Source organism: Talpa occidentalis, unplaced genomic scaffold (genome assembly GCF_014898055.3).
Source record: "Talpa occidentalis isolate TD23 unplaced genomic scaffold, MPIMG_talOcc4v2.1 talOcc4.9, whole genome shotgun sequence".
NCBI classification, from domain to species: Eukaryota; Metazoa; Chordata; class Mammalia; order Eulipotyphla; family Talpidae; genus Talpa; species Talpa occidentalis.
Genome location: NW_023605305.1, coordinates 32,859,887 through 32,876,740, shown reverse-complemented (window position 1 = coordinate 32,876,740; position 16,854 = coordinate 32,859,887). Strand labels below are relative to the sequence as shown.

The following is a 16,854-nucleotide window of genomic DNA, read 5'->3' as shown; positions in this document are numbered from 1 at the left end:
AACTGCCTCCCCTTTGAAGTAGGACTGAAAGTTAGAGAGGTAGAGGTGTTATAGGACAGGGAGAGGGGCAGCCCAAACCCCGCAAACCTGCCTATTCTAAGTGGGTTCTGCCATTCGCCGCATCAACACAAAACATATGAGACTTTAATGGGAAGGAACTTTAATAAAACTAGGAAACAATACAGGTAAGGCAAAGAGTCTAGTTTCTAAATGAAGCACCCAAAGTTACCCGTCCCCTCGTGGGTAAAAGTCCATCCAAATGGGATTGGCCCAGAGTAAAGCCCCAAAGCCTGCCACAAGTCTAAAGCATCTTCCAGTGGGGACCCACAGCAAAGGGTCAGAAATAACCAGACAAGCCCGGAAGGAAAAGAGCAAAATCAACATCAAGATAAAAACTGCCGTTGTCACCTCCCCATGGGTCTCACCCACATCTGTGTCACCCAGTCTACGACCAAAAGACAAGCGCAGTTTCTTCACGTGTCTCTAGGCTCCATGCACCTCCTCCAGGTCTCCTGGCTCCACCCTGCTTCCTTCCTCAGTCTCTTCTGCAGCTTCTCCTCTTCCTGCTCAGCTCCACACTCTCTTGGGTGGGGCAGGGAACCTCCCCCTTTCCTGGGGACCACCCTGTTACAGAGGGACAGAATAGCATTAAAAGAGAAGCTTAGAGAGAAACTTAAAAGACTGACTCAGGAGGGGCCTCCCTGGTGGCCTAGGGCTTAAGTCTCAAAGCTAACACCAGGACAACCCTTTGCGCAAAGCAGCACAAGTTAGAACCCCGGGGAGCTAACCCACATTGCGCAGCAGACCTCTCCAGACTTGCCTGCTGCTTCCCTCAGCAGTGTATTTCAGTCAATCTACCTGTTCTGTTACCCACTCTGTCTCTGGTGAATCTTCTTACCCACCCACCTCTGACCTGTACCTCAATTGTTGTATGCATAAATAAATAAATCTTTTTTAAAAAAAGAAAGAAAAGGGGGAAAAGAAGAAAGGCTAGAAAGAACTTGAGCATAAAAAGAGAGAATTTAGTGGCAGATATGAGAGCAAACAAGTATGTATGAGGCTGAAATATAAAAGGGGAAGTTGAACATTTTCCTCAACGTTGTGGAAGTCTGGAGGGCCCCTAGGAGTCTGGAAGAGGCTGGTAAAGGATTCTGGAAATGGACCAAATATGTTCAAACAAGAAAAATTAATAGCTTCATATACCATCTACTAGAACTGGCAGTACTTCCAGGGACCCCTTGGAGAACTTTCCCTCCAAAGCTGTAAGTCATCTTGCTTGGGAATTTTGGAGACCCAGAACGATGTTTTGCTGATGTTACCCAACCTTAAAGAAATCTTTCTAAAATGTTGTTGACCTGCAAGGTGGAGGTCTCTTTACTTAACTGTTTAAAAGGTATGGAACATCAAAGTAAAATGTAACAAGTTTCCCCCTCCTCAAAATTTAGGATTTCCAAGCTACCAGTTATGTTTATTCATCAAAGGAAAATAAAATGGGTTTTATTTGTAGATACCATAATCTTTACTCAACGAAGCCCATTAAAAATATTGTATTTAATGAGGTAACACTGATTTATAACACTGTGTATGTTTTAGGCTCACACCTCTACAAATGCACGTATGACATCATGCCTACCACCCACCACCTATAATCCTCTACCATAGTCCACTAAGTCCCTTTCCCACTTGCTCCTAACTTCTGCTAGCTTCAGTTTTGCAATCAGATTTCAGGGGTTGTTTTGGTTTGTTTTTGTCTGTTCCTTTGGCCCTCTGCCTGTTTTTTATTATATGAGCTAACTCATCCATTATTTGTCTTTCTCCACACATCTGTCCTTGAGCACTTAGTTTGTTTCTATAACTTAGCTATTGTAAATAGTGCTGCAATGAATATAGTCAGGTACATATCCCTTTGAAATAGTGTTTTTGCATTCTTTGGGTAATGCCTAGATGCTGAATTGCTGGATCATATGGTAAATCTGTAACAAGGTCGTCCCTAAGAAAGGGGGAGGTTCCAGGTTTCCTGCCCCACCCAAAAGGAGGGTGGAGCTGAGCTGGGAGAGAAGAAGCTGCAGAGGAGACTCAAGAAGGACGCAAACAGGATGGAGAGCCAGGAGGAGACCTGGAGGAGTTACATGGAGCCGAGAGATATGTGAAGAAACAGCGCTTGCCTTTTGGTTGTGGACTGGTTGACTCAAATGTGGGTGAGAAACCCGTGGGGAGGTGACAATGGTGGTTTTTGTCTTGATTTTGATTTTGCTCTTTTCCTTCCAGACTTGTCTGGTGGTTTCTGACCCTTTTCTGTGGGTCCCCACTGGAAGACGCTTTAGACTTGTGGCAGGCTTTGGGGCCTTGCTCTGGGCCAATCCTGCTTGGGTGGACTTTTACCCATGAGGGGACAGGTAACTTTGGGTGCTCGATTTATAAACTATATTCTTTGCCTTTCCTGTATTGTTTCCTAATTGTATTAAAGTTCCTTTTCATTAAAGTCTCATATGTTTTGTGTTGATGCAGCAGATTGCAGAACCTGTTTAGAGCAGGCAGGTTTGTGGGGTCTGGGGTGCCCCTCTCCTTGCTCTGTAACAGATTTATTTTTAATATTTTGAGAAATTGTCATATTTTCTTTTCTTTTTAAGAAAGATTTATTTACTTATGCATACTAGAACTGGGGTACAGGCCAGAGGCGCAGTGGGTGAAAGGATTCACCAGAGACAGAGTGGGGAGCAGAACAGGCAGACTGACTGAAATACATTGCTGAGAGGAGCAGTGGGCAAGACAGGAGAGGTCTGCTGTGCCATGTGGGTAGCTCCCTAGCCAGGGATAGAACTCATGCTGCAGAGGCTGTGGATAGCTTCACAGTGCTGTGCTTTATGTAACACCTTGTGCCACCAGGGAGGCCCGGTGCCTGTCTTATTTTGATTTATTTGACAAATCAGCTTTCATCCAATATGAGTAATTTTGGAATGATTTTTCCTATCACTAAGATGTGAAGAAAGTATGAATATTGATTCAGTAGTCAATTATTTTATTTCTCATTATATGTGATGAAATAAGATTTTTACTGTAAGTAAATTTTGCCTGTGTTATGATGAAATTGAGTTTTCAGAATTTTGGGGCCAAAAGGCTGAATCTGGAGACAACCACAATCATGAGGTCTTACTTGTAAGCATCAAATATAAGTCCTCAGAGAATATTTAACAGTCAGACATTTACCATTTTATTTCTCAGTAAGCTGATTATGAGTCAAAGGAAAGAACACAGAACTTGTATTTACTGTAACTTATTGTATGACTTGGCTATTAATTCTCTTATGCCATAAGTTTGTTCATTCTTCACCTTGGACTAATACTTCTGTAGACATTCTTTGTGATGATAAACAAAATTATAGTTGCTAAGGTATTCTTCCTCTCATACATAGATAGGAATACAAATATAAGTATCTACGCTCGTTTATAATCTACCTGAGGGACTCCCTGGTGGCGCAACGGTTGAGCGCTGGGTTGCGAAGCTGCCCACAGCCTCTGCGGCGCTGGTCCTATCCCCGGCTGCTCCCCGGCCACCAGAGGAGGGTCCCACAAGGAGCGCAGACCTCTCCTGCCGCCCGCTGCTCCCCTCAGCAGTGTACTTCGGTCCTTCTGCCTGCTCTGCTCCCGCTCTGGCTCTGGTGAATTCTCTCACCCTCCCGTGCTTCTGACTGTACCCAGTGCTTGTATAAACAAAACAAACAAACAAACAAACAAACAAATAAATCATAAATAAATAAAAACGCATGCCTCTTTAAAAAAAATAAAAAAATTAAAAAAAAAATATATATAATCTACCTGAGTCAGAATTATAAAAGTAACATATAGAATTCAGATAATAAAGGAATCGCTGTGGAGTGGGGGCTGATTAGGAAGATTTGATAAAGTAGTACTTGAGCTGGGTCTTAACGGGAAAGGTGATGGAAGAGTTAGCTGGAAGGGATAGGAGCAGAGGGGCATTGGGATTCTTAGTCTGGCACGAGCTCTTGTTACCAGACTCATTATCTTCTGCACACTCTAGGCTAAATGATTTTCTCTGAATCACAGAGGTGTCTGGCACATAGCAGGCAAGCCTCCAAGGTTCTGCTCCTACCTTTTCCCTTGAAGACACACCCAACTGGAATTTGTCACACTTCCTCTGTATTTTGATAAAATAGCTCAGCAGAGCCACTTTTTTTGCTCAAAGGTAAACCTTTTGGAGACAGGAATCTGTTTTGTTCTTGTATGTCCAGATACCAAACTCATTGTTTTACTCTTACAAACTAATCTGGAAATTTTATTCAATTGAACTTGTTTCAAGGATACTAATATCCCTCACTAAAGTGAAAGGCATGTTGGTATTATCTTAATGCCCCTATAGCTTTAACTTTTGTGCTGTGCTGTTTTCCTTGCATCTGTAAAGTTGTTTGCCTTTAAAACATACAGATGAGGAAACTCAGAGTACATACCCAAAGTCATTTAGTTTGTAAGTGCTGAAGTCAGACAAGGCTTTTCATTGATTTGAAATTCAATTCAATTCCTGGGCTTTGCTACAACAGACGGGGTTAAATGCACTTATTCTCTAGCTTTTTTTCCTCATTCGGGGTTAAATGCACTTATTCTCAGCTTTTTTTTCCTCGTAAGTGGAATCAACAGCATCAACCTCATTGGATTGTTGTATTAAATGGTAAAATATGTGAAGTCCCTAGCTCAAGGTTAGGGTCTTGCCTGGTAATGTCTGGTCCCTTTTCATCAAGTTTCAGATTCATATGGACACAAATAAGAGGTATCCAATTCATGGAAATAATGAGAAGTACACGGATTATGCAGAGAGCAGTATCTATCTCTCTGTAACCTTTTATCGGTTCTAGCCTCTAAGTCATATTATTAGAAATTTTATAAGGCAGTACACCTTGTAAACACTTAAGATGTAGTATCGTCCGTTCACCCCCATGTCCATTCCTTTTCCTGCTTAGCATGTCAACTATAAGAATTGTGGCCGTGTGGTATGTCCAGCTTTGAGGTCAGAAGTTGGTTTAATGATCTCCAAGTTTAGGGTCTTAAAAAAAGCTAAGCAAATCGTAAATCCTCTCTGATCGTGACTTTAACGACGCAGAGGAACCTAACACATTAAAAACGGGGGCTGGGAGGGGAGTGGAGAGAGGGTCCACGATGGTAGTGGATTCCAAACCCGCGTGAAGCTAAAGAAATGACTTCTAAAATTTTTCTTCAGGGTGGGGGCGTATGTTCTTGAGATTTCTCTGATTAGCTCTTTAACTCCTGAATTAGCTGCACTAAAAAAAAAAAAAAAAAAAAGATTCCGGCCTTGGTGGGCTGGTGGCGAGGGAGAGGAGGCGGGAGTCGAAACCCGGAGGTTTCCTCTGTCTATCTTCCCGCTCGCGCTCAGCAGTGGGGGCCAGTCACGACGGCCCGCAGAGGCGCGGGTCGGCCCTCGGCCCGGTACCGGGCTACGGGGGGCACGTTCAAGGCCCGGCTTCCTTTCCTGGGGTGGGGGGTAGCGATTGGCGGCGGTGGCGGCTTTCCGGCCCTTCCAGCCGCCTGGGGGCCTCGCCTGAGGCCAGGGGGCGGCTGGGCCCCGAAGCCAGACCCCAGCGGCCCCACAGCGCCCGCGACTCAGGCCTCCTCACACACGCAGGCGGGTGGCCGACCGCGAGCTCGGGGCTCGGCGTTGGCCCCGCCCCCCCGCAGGCCCGTGGTGACTTCAACCTTCTTCGAACGCAGAGGGCCCCGCCCCTCCTCGCGAGCTAACGAGTGTCCTCGTGCGCGCGACCCTTCCCTCTTCCCTCAGCCTGAGTGTGAGTGCGCGGCCCTCCCACCTCAGCCCCCTCCCCATTGTTTCTCTAGGCCCGCCACCCCCATCCCCAGAGTAGCCCCTCCCCCACTGGTGTTTACTCCCCCCGCCCGGGTTTAACCGGTACCCGGGGGCCCCAGAACGAACGGAGGGGCCCCCCCTGAACCCTCCCCCTCGCGTCTCTTCTGTCGGGTCTCCTCCGCGTCGAGCCCCTTTTCCACCACGGGCCGCGACTCCATTCCGGGCTGCGACCCTCTTCCCCTCCCCCCTTCCCTCGGCTCCCCCTCCTTCTAGTTTCCCTCCCCTCAGCGCGTCCTCCTCTTTCTCCCCCTCTCCCTCCTCCCCCTCCCCATCCCTTCCCCCCCACAATGCAGTTCGCGGCGCGGCGGACATGGCGGTGGAGTCCTGAGCTCGTCGTGTCCCGGCCTCCAGCGGCGACGGCGACGGCGGCGGCGGCAGCAGCAGCGGGAGGCGGCGGGGGGAGCGGGAGCCACTGAGATGAGGAGGCGTCGCGCGCGCCTGTAGCTCGCGGGCCTCGCAGGTACGGTGGTTCCGGCCGCCGCGCAGCACCGGGCGCCGAGGGGGTGTGCTCGGGAAGGCCGGGCCGCCGGGGGTGTCCCTCCTCAGGTGCCGCGCCTCGCAGGTGTAGGGAGCCCGCCCCAGACGCGTCCCCGCCGCCTCCTTGGGGCCTGCCACTTCTTTCTTTGCTGGAACGGGAGTCGGGGGTCCCAGGGGAGGGCGGAGGTGAGGGAGGGACGGGCGGCGGCCTGGGCGGCCTGAGGAGGGCATTCGGGCGCTTCGGGGCCGAACTCCACCGAGCCGGGAGCTCCCCGCCCGGGCCGAAACCTGTGGACCCGGGGGAGGGGGCTTGTGAGGTAACGGGATTGGCGTGGACGCTCTCCGGGGTTCAGCGCTTTTCCCTGTCATGTCTGCCTCTCCGCTCACCCCTGCTTAGGTGTAGACGAACATATACAAGATGCATAAGCACACACACGAATATAGTACATTTTTTTTTTTTTCCTTTCTGTGCTCGTCCTTGTCGGGAGGAGAGAAGGCAGAAGTGTTTGTGTGGATTTCAATTCTTGGTCACCCGCTTTCTCTGGACCCCCGCCCCCCCCAGTCGAATGGTGGTAATGTACGCTTTTGACGTGGGAAACTGAGATTCGTATTTGTAAACAGACGGCACTCGCCCGGTGTGTCGCACGCCCCCGCGAGAGGTTTCAGGGCCTTTTGGTATCGGATTGCAAAAGAATAAGGTGTTTGGACTCGAAGGAACTACCTTCTGGGGATGTTGCACCCGAATGGGATGAATTACTGTTGTCTTTATGTTAAGGAAATATTTTCTTTTTAGAGGATTATCCAGTCTTTGATCAGATGCATTTTGTACCTTGCGCGAGAGCTTAGTTTCGGCATACCATGTTTTTCTTCCTTTGGATGTATTTGGGATAAAAAAGTAGTTCCTTACACACTTGACATGCTGCTTCCCTTTGTGATCTTAGTGTCTAGAAATGAAATTCGAATTGTGTTGTTGGCATGCATTTAGTAATTAGCCAGAGTGGATCAGATTACCTTTTGTTTCCAAAGATTCCCTCCCACCCCCAAGTGTTGTAGCAAAATGTGTAACACTTGGTGAAACAGATCATAACCGGTTTCTGTTTTTAAAGTAATGAGAACTATTAGCTAATAAAATTTGATCATCCCAACTGAATATAATTTAGAGAGGGTGCCTACTAAGACGCTGAATTGTGGGATGGCTTAAAAAAATGGACTTTTTTTTTTTTGTCAGCATGTTCTGTATCTGAGTAAATTGTATAGTCAAATTTTCTTTAGATTCAGAACCCATGCATGTCCTTAGAAATTGCTGAACTACATACACCACACTTAGTACTGTTTAATCACAACTTGTAAAATTGTGAAATATTGGTTCATTTAGAAAGTTGTGCTTAAGATAATGTCTAACTTGCTTTTAAGAACATATTTAGAATGCCTCTTTAAACCATATCGGAAAGAATTTTAAGTCTTTCATGTTTTAATATATAAACCAAAGAAAGTTAAAAAGCTCTTTCAGGTACAATTTCCTACTGTTTGTGCAGTTTTTCATTTGGTTGTTGTTAGTGAGAAGAATGAAAAAATAAAGCTCTTTGAAATACTACAGAAGTGGGAGTGAAAGTTAGTGACATTTAATATTTTAAGTATAGCAAACATCTTAAATACAAAAAGGAAATTAAATTCTTTTCATTGTCTTAGGCCAAGTTGTTAATACAGATAAATTAAGATGTTACCATGCACATATATTTAATTCCATTTTGTAAGTCTAAAATTTATTTTTTCTTTTTAAAAAAGATTTATTTATGCATACAAGAACTCTGGGGTACAGGCCAGAGGTGCTGGGGGTGAGAGGACCCACCAGAGACAGAGTGGGGAGCAGAACAAGCAGATCTGCTGAAATACTGTGCTGAGGGGAGCAGCGGGCAAGACAGGAGAGGTCTGCTGTGCCATGTGAGTCATCTACCTGGCTGGGGATCGAACTTGCGCTGCAGTGGGTGCTGGTAGCTTCATAGTGCTGCTTCTTAACCCATTGCGTCACCAGGGAAGCCCCAAATTACATTTATTTTTAATTTACCCGGAATAGTAGTGTCTGCATTTTAATTTTAGAGCTTTTAAAGTGAAAGTTTATAAATGTAATTATAAATATCTGATTAACAAAATGCTGTTTAAAGAGCATTTTTATTAGTTCTCAGATTCATTTTAGGAAGAGTAATTAGAGAAATTTTTTTGACCTCAAAGTTAACCTTGACATGCATTATCCATTAATTATGTTGTGTTCTTTATAGACCGTCAAATCAGGGTCTCTGGGTATAGAAGAGTATTTGATTTTATTTTCTGCAGAAAGTTTCTGGTTTCAGAGAAAAAGTGAACAAAACTTACCTGTAAATATTGAAGCAAGTCAGATTTTTTTAACCTTAAAAAATGTACTTTGATATAACAATTTACTGAGATGTATTATTTTCTAAAGTAAACTGCAGTTGCGCAAATTGATAGAATGTTACAAAGTTTAGGGCCTCCTAGTGGTGCAGGGGTTAAAGTCTCATCCCTATCAAGCTATCACTGGTCTCTGTGGCATGTGTTGGTCTTGAGTTAGATCCCTTGGCAGGGAAGCTAACCCACCTGGCTCAGCAGACCTTCCCTTTCTCACCTGCTGCTCCCCTCAGCAGTGTATTTCAGTAGATCTGCCAGTTCTTCTCCCCACTCTGTCTCTGGTGAATTCTCTCAACCCCACACCTCTGGCCTACACCCCAGTTATTGTATGCCTAAATAAATAAAAATCTTTAAAAAAAATAAATCTTTTTTAAAAAGTTACAAAGTTTGAGGTAATTCAGATAGATGTACGCTCTTAAAGATATCACTTCTCAAAGGACCTAAAGGGCCTCCCCTGGTGGCACAGGCCGTTGAGCGCAGCACTGTGAAGCTGTCTGCAGCCTCTGCAGGGTGGGTTGGATCCTGGGATCCTGGCCTGGGAGGGGCCCTCAGGGCGCAGCAGACCTCTCCTGTCGCCCCGGCTGCTCCCCTCAACAGTGTATTTCGCCACTCTGCCTGTTCTGTTCACCGCTGTCTCTGGTGAGTTCTCTCACCTTCCCTCACATCTGGCCTATACCCCGCTTCTTCTATGTATGGATAAATAAATAAATCTTTTAAAATAAATAAATAAAAGGACCTGAAATAGGTTAGGGAGAGGTAGGCTATAGTTTAAAGCAGAATATATAGACCTTTTCCTTCTTAATCTTAGAGTGATTAAGATTATTTACACTAAATAAGTGAATTTTTTTAAATTTTAGAATCCTAGATAATTGCTTAATTTGGGAAAAATTAAAAAAACAGCATACTGCCCCCAAGTGTTTCATATAAATCCAGAAGTGAAGAAAGTTTTTTATATATAATATATATGTATAACATATATGGTGCAGAGATGAACAGTTTGTTTTTTCCGCTTAGGGAGAGATTTAATTGTGTGATATTTTACATGTCCGAATGGTTTTAATATCAAATTATCTTGTCCATAATTATCCTTGAGTTAAAGGGTCAGAGAGAAAGGAACTAATATTTGAACATATTTTTTCTAGGCATTGCACTTACATTTTTAACTCCGTACTTACATATTCACATACACATGGATTTCATTTGTTTAATGTAACAACCCTGTGAAACTTATTTTGTTAGATGATAGATGGTTAATTCAGAGATTAATTTGCTGATGCTTTTAGAGTCATCGCAGTTCTGTGTGCTGTATCATACATACCTTGTTACTTCTCAGATGTGTCAAGTATTCTCTCAGTTTCTAGGAGCAACTGCCTAAGGTTGCTCATTCATTAATGGTTTAATCATTCACCTAATATTTGCATTTATACTTTGTGCTAGATCTGCTAGATTTTAGAGATACATAGTTATTGGTGATAATCTCTCCTTTCAGGGAACTCTATCTAATTTAATACAGATAAATTATAACACACCGGGTTATATAAGTTGAGGAGGGGTCACTGATTATTGAAGGGATGAGGAGTTTGCTGCATGAAGGGAGTGAATAGGAGGCCATTCCATAGCTACAGAATAATGCATGCAATGATGATAACTTGTTGTGGGGCTTGGTATGTAGGGAAGAAGGAGAAATTCAATGTGGTAGGGATGACAGATTTATGGATAGAGCAGTGAGGGAAAGGGAAGTAGCAGTCAGGTTGTTAGTATGGAGACTGAGGGGCACTCTAAGGCCCCCAAATGTGGATGCTCTAAATGGACTGTTCCATCTGCCACATAAAGTATTGAAGGTGCAAGACCTTCAATAGAAGAGAACCCTATTAGAATTCGTGTGTATAAAAAGAAGAGAAAGGGTATAGTTTCCCAGTTAAACACCCAAAGTAACCTAGTCCCTCATGAGTAAATGTCCAGCCAAATAGTGTTGGCCCAAAAGCAGGGCTGCTCAAGTCCTGAAAGCTTGCCACAAGTAAAAGGCACCTTCTGGTAGTGAACTATAGGAAAAGGGCAGAAGGGGCCAGGAAAATCTGGACTTAAAGGAGCAAAATCACAGTATAGGTCAAGACTGACATTATGAGTCTCCCATGGGTCTCTCATTCATGTCTATTCCAAGTATCTCCTTCCATGTCCCCAAGTACCCGGTGCAAGTCTAACACTGAGAAGCAAGTGAGGCTGCTTCCTCAGATGTTTTTCTGCCCTGCATGCCTCCTCTAAGTCTTCTCCCAACTCCTTTATCGGGTCTCCTGGCCACTCAACTCCACCTTTCATTAGGTGGGGTAGAGAATATGGACCCTCCCTTTTTTAGATGACACTGTTACAAGATTTTGAAGGTTTTTGTTAAAGGGTTTGTAAAGTGTGGTCACTAGATGTGTAATAGCAGTTGAGCTGTGATTAGAAGTATGCTTTCTTTCTTTTTTTTTTTTAAAGATTTATTTGTTTATGCATACAAGAGCTGGGGTACAGGCCAGAGATGCAGGGGGTGAGAGGAATCACCAGAGACAGAGTGGGGAACAGAGCCGGAAGACTGAAATACACTGCTGAGGGGATCAGCAGGTGAGACAGGAGAGGTCTGTTTCACCATGTGGGTTCCTCCCAGGATGGCCGGGGGATCGGATAGAATGCTTGCTGCAGAGGCTGCAGATTGCTTTATAGTGAGGTGCTTAACCCCTTGCGCCACCAGGGAGGCCTTCTAGTTGCAATATTCTGACTTTTTTTTTTTTTTTCCTTTTTAGGATTCTGTGATCATATTGTTTAATTTTTTTTAATATTTATTTTTATTTATGCATACAAGAGCTGGGGTGTAGGCCAGAGGTGCGGGATGGTGAGAGGATTCATCAGAGACAGAGTGGGGAGCAGAGCAGATGGATCTACTGAAATACAGTGCTGAGGGGGGCAGCGGGCAAGACAGGAGAGGTCTGCTGCACCATGTGAATTAGCTCCATGGCCAGGGATTGAACTCGTGCTGCAGTGGCTGCTGCCAGCTTCATGATGTGGAGACTTAACCCCTTGAGCCACCAGGGAGAACCCATATTGTTTAGTTTCTTCAGAGATTCTTTTGAAATAAAACTACGTTTGGGAGGTTGCTTTATTATGGTTTTGCAGGAAGGTTTTTCACTCCTTGACTTGGATTAGTTGTCTACTTTTACATTTAGTACTAGAAAGGTAGAGGATAGGCATTGAGTGCGGGCAGAACAGAAGGAAAAAGTGTTCATGAAAGCTAGGTGTTAATCACTAAAGATCTGGGCCTCCCTGGTGGTGCAAGGGGTTAAGCACCGCACTATGAAGCAGCCCACAGCTTCTGCAGCACAAGTTCGATCCCCAGCCAGGGAGATGACCCACATGGCACAGCAGACCCGTCCTGTCTGACCTGCTACTCCCCTCAGCAGTGTATTTCAGTTAGTCTGCCTGCTCTGTTCCCTGCTCTGTCTCTGGTGAATCCTCTCACTCCCCTGCATCTCTAGCCTGTACCCCAGCTCTTGTATGCATAAATAAATAAACCTTTAAAAAAATCACTAAAGATCTTAGGATCTAATCTTATGCAAAATAACACTTACTTTCAAAAAGAAATAGGTATGTTTGTAAATTACAATAGTCTGGTAGTTTCAAATGGGCATTTAGTTTACAATGATCATAGGTAATTTCCTGCCCAGTTACTATGTGTAGCTTTTTAAATAGATGTTTGAAATATTAACTCGGTCCTCACAACAGCCCTTTTATATTATCCTCATTTACAGGTGAGGAAAGTAGGTCCAGAAAAGTTAAGTACCTTGGACAAGTTCTCATAGTTGGTTTGCTGCAAAATCAGGATTTGGATACCAAGTGTTGAAGTCTGAAGTCAGAGCACTTAACCATCATGCTTTGTTGCGCCTCAAACTTAAGATGTCAAAGTGTAATATACAGAGGAATGTTAAATTTAGCATAGGCACATACAGGTTGTCAAAAGATATTTTGCGGGAACATACACCTATGAATTATACATAATAATGAAATCTGATTGCATTTTGTCTATCTTAGCTGTGCATTATAATTCAAATAATTAAATTATCATGGAAGTTGGTCAGTCATTAAGTAATTGAAGCTCCCCTCTTTTTTTTTTTTAAGAGGCATGTATTATTTATTTATTTGTTTGTTTATTTGTTTGTTTATACATGCACTGGGGACAGTCAGAAGCGCGGGAGGGTGAGAGAATTCACCAGAGCCAGAGTGGGGAGCAGAGCAGGCAGAAGGTCCGAAGTACACTGCTGAGGGGAGCAGCGTGCGGCAGGAGAGGTCTGCGCGCCATGTGGGACCCTCCTCTGGTGGCCGGGGAGCAGCCGGGGATCCAACAGGCGCCGCAGAGGCCGCGGGCAGCTTCGCAACCCAGCGTTCAACCGCTGCGCCACGGGGGAGGCCCGAAGCTCCCTTCTTGTGCTCAGTGTTAGTTTAGACCATTGGTATTCAGACTATGTTTGGGGGCTTTTGGGGTAGGGAGGGGGGTGGCTCTTTGAGTCACAACTATTTTCACAGTAATGTTAAGACTTTATTTGCCTTTCCCCCCTTTCATTCTCTCTTCTGGAATGTAGCATGTTGTCTATAAGGTATGTGAAAACACTGCTTTGATGGCTAATGGAATGTGTAATGGTGTATTTTTTTTCTTTCTCTTTGAGATATAATTTACAATACCATGAAACTTCCCTTTTGAAAGTATACAATTCAGTGTATATTCTTTAAGATTGTGTAACCATCATTAATATCTAATTCCAGAATGTTTTCATTTTCCCCAAAAGAAACCTTATGACCATTAGCAATCACTTTCCATTTCCCTCTCCCTCAGGCCTTTGGCAACAACTAAACTGCTTTCTGTCTATGGATTTGCCGGTTTTGGACATTTCATGTAATGGAATCAAACAGCTGTGGCTTTTTGTGCCTGTCTTCTTTCACTAAGAACAATGTTTTCAAGGTTTGTCCATATTGTATCCTGTATTAGCACTTCATTACTTTTTATGGCTGAATAATACTACATTCTGTGGAGATACCATATTTTGTTGATTTATTCATTGTATGATGGACATTTGGATTGTGTCCACTTTTTGACTATTATGAATAATGAATAATATGCTTTGAACATTTACATAAAAGTTTTTGTGTGAGGGCATAGTTTCACTTCTCTTGGTTATATATCAGGAGTGGAATTGCTAGGTGTTTTGATAGATTTTAATGTTTAACTTTTTAAGTATCTACCAAACTATTTTCCTAAGAGGCTGCACCATTTTTATTCCCACTAGGGATTATCAATGAATGGAGATTATCTTATTAATATTAAGAGTTTTGATTTCTCCACATCCTCACCAGCTCTTGTTATTTATTGACCATTATTTAAACTATAGCCATTCTGGTGGGTGAAGTGGTATCTCATTGTGGTTTTAATTTGCATTTTCCATCTTTTCATGGGCCCATTTGTTAACATACATATGTATCTGGAGAAATCTGTTTAAATTCTTTGTCTATTTAACAGATTGGGTTATTAGTCTTTTTATTGTTAAATTATAAAACTTATATAATCTGAATATTAGCGAGTATCGGGATTTGTAAAAACGTTCTCCCATTTTGTGAGTTTTCTTTTTTCTAATCTTAAAAATTGTGATAAAATATACTTAACAGCGGCCTCCCTAGTTAGTCTCAGTTAGTCTCACTGTCACAGCTTGAGTTCAATCCCCAGCCAGAGAGATAACCACATATGGCACAGCAGACATCACCTGTCTTGCCAATTGCTCCCCTTAGCAGTATATTTCAGTAAATCCACCTGTTCTGCTCCCTACTCTGTCCCCTCTCACCGCCCATACCTCTGGCCACCCCAATTCTTCTGCGCATAAATAAATAAATATTACAAATATACTTAACATAAAACTTAGCATTTTAGCCATTTAAAATTGTACATTCAGATAATATCTGGTACATTCACATTGTTGGGCAACCATCCCTACCATTCATCTCTAGATTTTTTATTTTTCCCAAACAAACCTCTGTACTCATTAAGCAATAACTCTCTTCTCTCCTTCTCTCACCCCTTGCATTCTACTTTCTACTTTCTGTCTCTGAGTTTGTTTTTTGTCTTTTTTTTAAAGATTTATTATGCATACAAGAACTGGGGTACAGGCCAGAGGTGTGGGGAGTGAGAGGATTCACCAGAGACAGAGTGGGGAACAGAACAGGCAGATTGACTGAAATACACTGCTTAGGGGAGCAGTGGGCTAGTCAGGAGAGGTCTGCTGTACCATGTGGGTTGCTCCCCAGCTGGCCAGGGATCGAACTCGTGCTGCAGTGGCTGCAGACAGCTTCATAGGTTGCATCTTAACCCCTTGTGCCACCAGGGAGGCCCTCTGTCTCTGAATTTGACTATGTAAATAGAATCATACAGTATTTTCATTTTGTGACTTAATTTATATCATTTAGTATGGTGTCTTCAGGGTTCTTCTATGTTGTAGCTTGTGTCCAAATTTCTTTCTTTTTTAAGGCTGAATATATTTTGTTGTATGCATACTTAAGAAGTATGCATTTTGTTTATGCAAACATAACATTCATCTGCTTAGATAAATACTTGGATTGTTTTTGACTTTTGGATATTGTCAGTGTTTCTGTGAACATAGGAGTGGAAATATTTGTTACAGTCCTTGCCTTCAGTTCTTTGGGTGTATACCCAGAAGTGGGATTGCTGGAAAATGAGCTCCAGTTATTGGTAATTTTTTGAGGCACTCTATCTTGTTCTTTTTATTTTCCTGATTATGTTTTTTGATGCACATAAGTCTTCAGTTTTATTAAGTCCAATTTAGTTTTCCTTGCATTGCTTGTCCTTTTGTTGGAGAACAGCAAGAGTTGAGGGTCCTTGGTGTCTTATAAGAAAAGAATTTCATGAATTCCCAATTAATAAAGCAAGTGACAGTTTATTGGAGAGCTGAAAAATACAAGACACTATGCAAGGCAACAGACAATATCAGAAGGCAAGGACTGAGAAGCAGAAGCCGACCTAATATGTTCAGGGAGCTTTAAAAAAAAACCCAAAAAACAAAAACTGGGTAGCTCAAGTGGAGTGATCTAAGGAGAAGGTAGCAGATTGGGTCAGCCAGGCTCTAGTGCAGCAGGTTTTTATGTTCCCTTCCCCTCCATCCCCCAAGGGGAAGAGTGTTCTTCTTAAGTTGCATGCTTTGCAGCCATCATGCCTCCTGATTTCCCTGAATTTGAATCTCCCCCTCTTCTTTTTGAGTCTGGGGTAAACTCTATGTAAAGAGTAACTGTGCCCAGGCCTTTTGCAACAGTCAGAACTCATCTAACCCTTCAAACAAGGTGTTGGCTCCAGTGAATTTTGGAATGCTGCATTGCCGCTATCCTCCCTTGGGGGAGTGTGTTAATGGGCCCCCTTACTACCCCTAACACTTGGGAAGTCATACTTAAGAAATTATTGTCTGATTGAGGACTGCCAAGATTTGTATCTATTGTTTTCTTCTAATAGTTGCGTAGTTTCAACTTTTACATTTAGGTTTTGATTCATTTTGAGTTAATTTTTGTATTTGGTATGTACTTGGTGTTCATTTAAAAAAATTTTTTATTTTCTTACATTGTTGTTAATTTGGGGGCAGTATTTGGTTTCTCCCCTCAGGTGTAGTCCTATAGTTTTCCCACTGCAGTAGCACCTCTGATCTATTACCACAGTCCCTTGTGCTCTTCCCTCCTGTTTTGACCAGTCCTTCCTCTTCCTCTGCTGTGTGCCTCAGATCTATGGTCAGTTTGCTAGTTTTGTCTTTTTCCTGATCCTTGGTTTCTCTGTATTCCACATATAAGTGAAAACAGCCGATATTTTTCTTTTTTCTTCTGACTGACTTCTCTTAAGTACAATGGCTTCTAACTCCATCCATGTTGCTGCAAATGGCATGAGTTTATCTTTTGATGGCTGAGTAGTATACCATTGCATATGTATATCACATCTTGATCCATTCAACTATTCGGGGGCATTTGGGTTGTTTCCATATGTTGCAATAAACATGA

The 16,854-nt window shown here is 43.2% G+C and overlaps 1 protein-coding gene across 10 annotated transcripts in view; it reads left to right on the top strand.

Annotated features, from left to right (window-relative positions):
* The first annotated feature begins 6,203 nt into the window (after positions 1-6,203).
* Positions 6,204-16,854, top strand: part of TUT4 (terminal uridylyl transferase 4) — a 107,434-nt gene continuing 96,783 nt past the window's right edge. For 9 of the 10 annotated variants that reach the window (XM_054691451.1, XM_054691450.1, XM_037500420.2 and 6 more), the window contains exon 1: positions 6,204-6,349. The gene's annotated coding sequence lies outside the window, so the exon portion shown is untranslated. Of the gene's footprint in view, positions 6,350-13,524; positions 13,775-16,854 lie in introns of those variants that run through there. The other variant, XM_054691449.1, reaches the window with a different exon arrangement.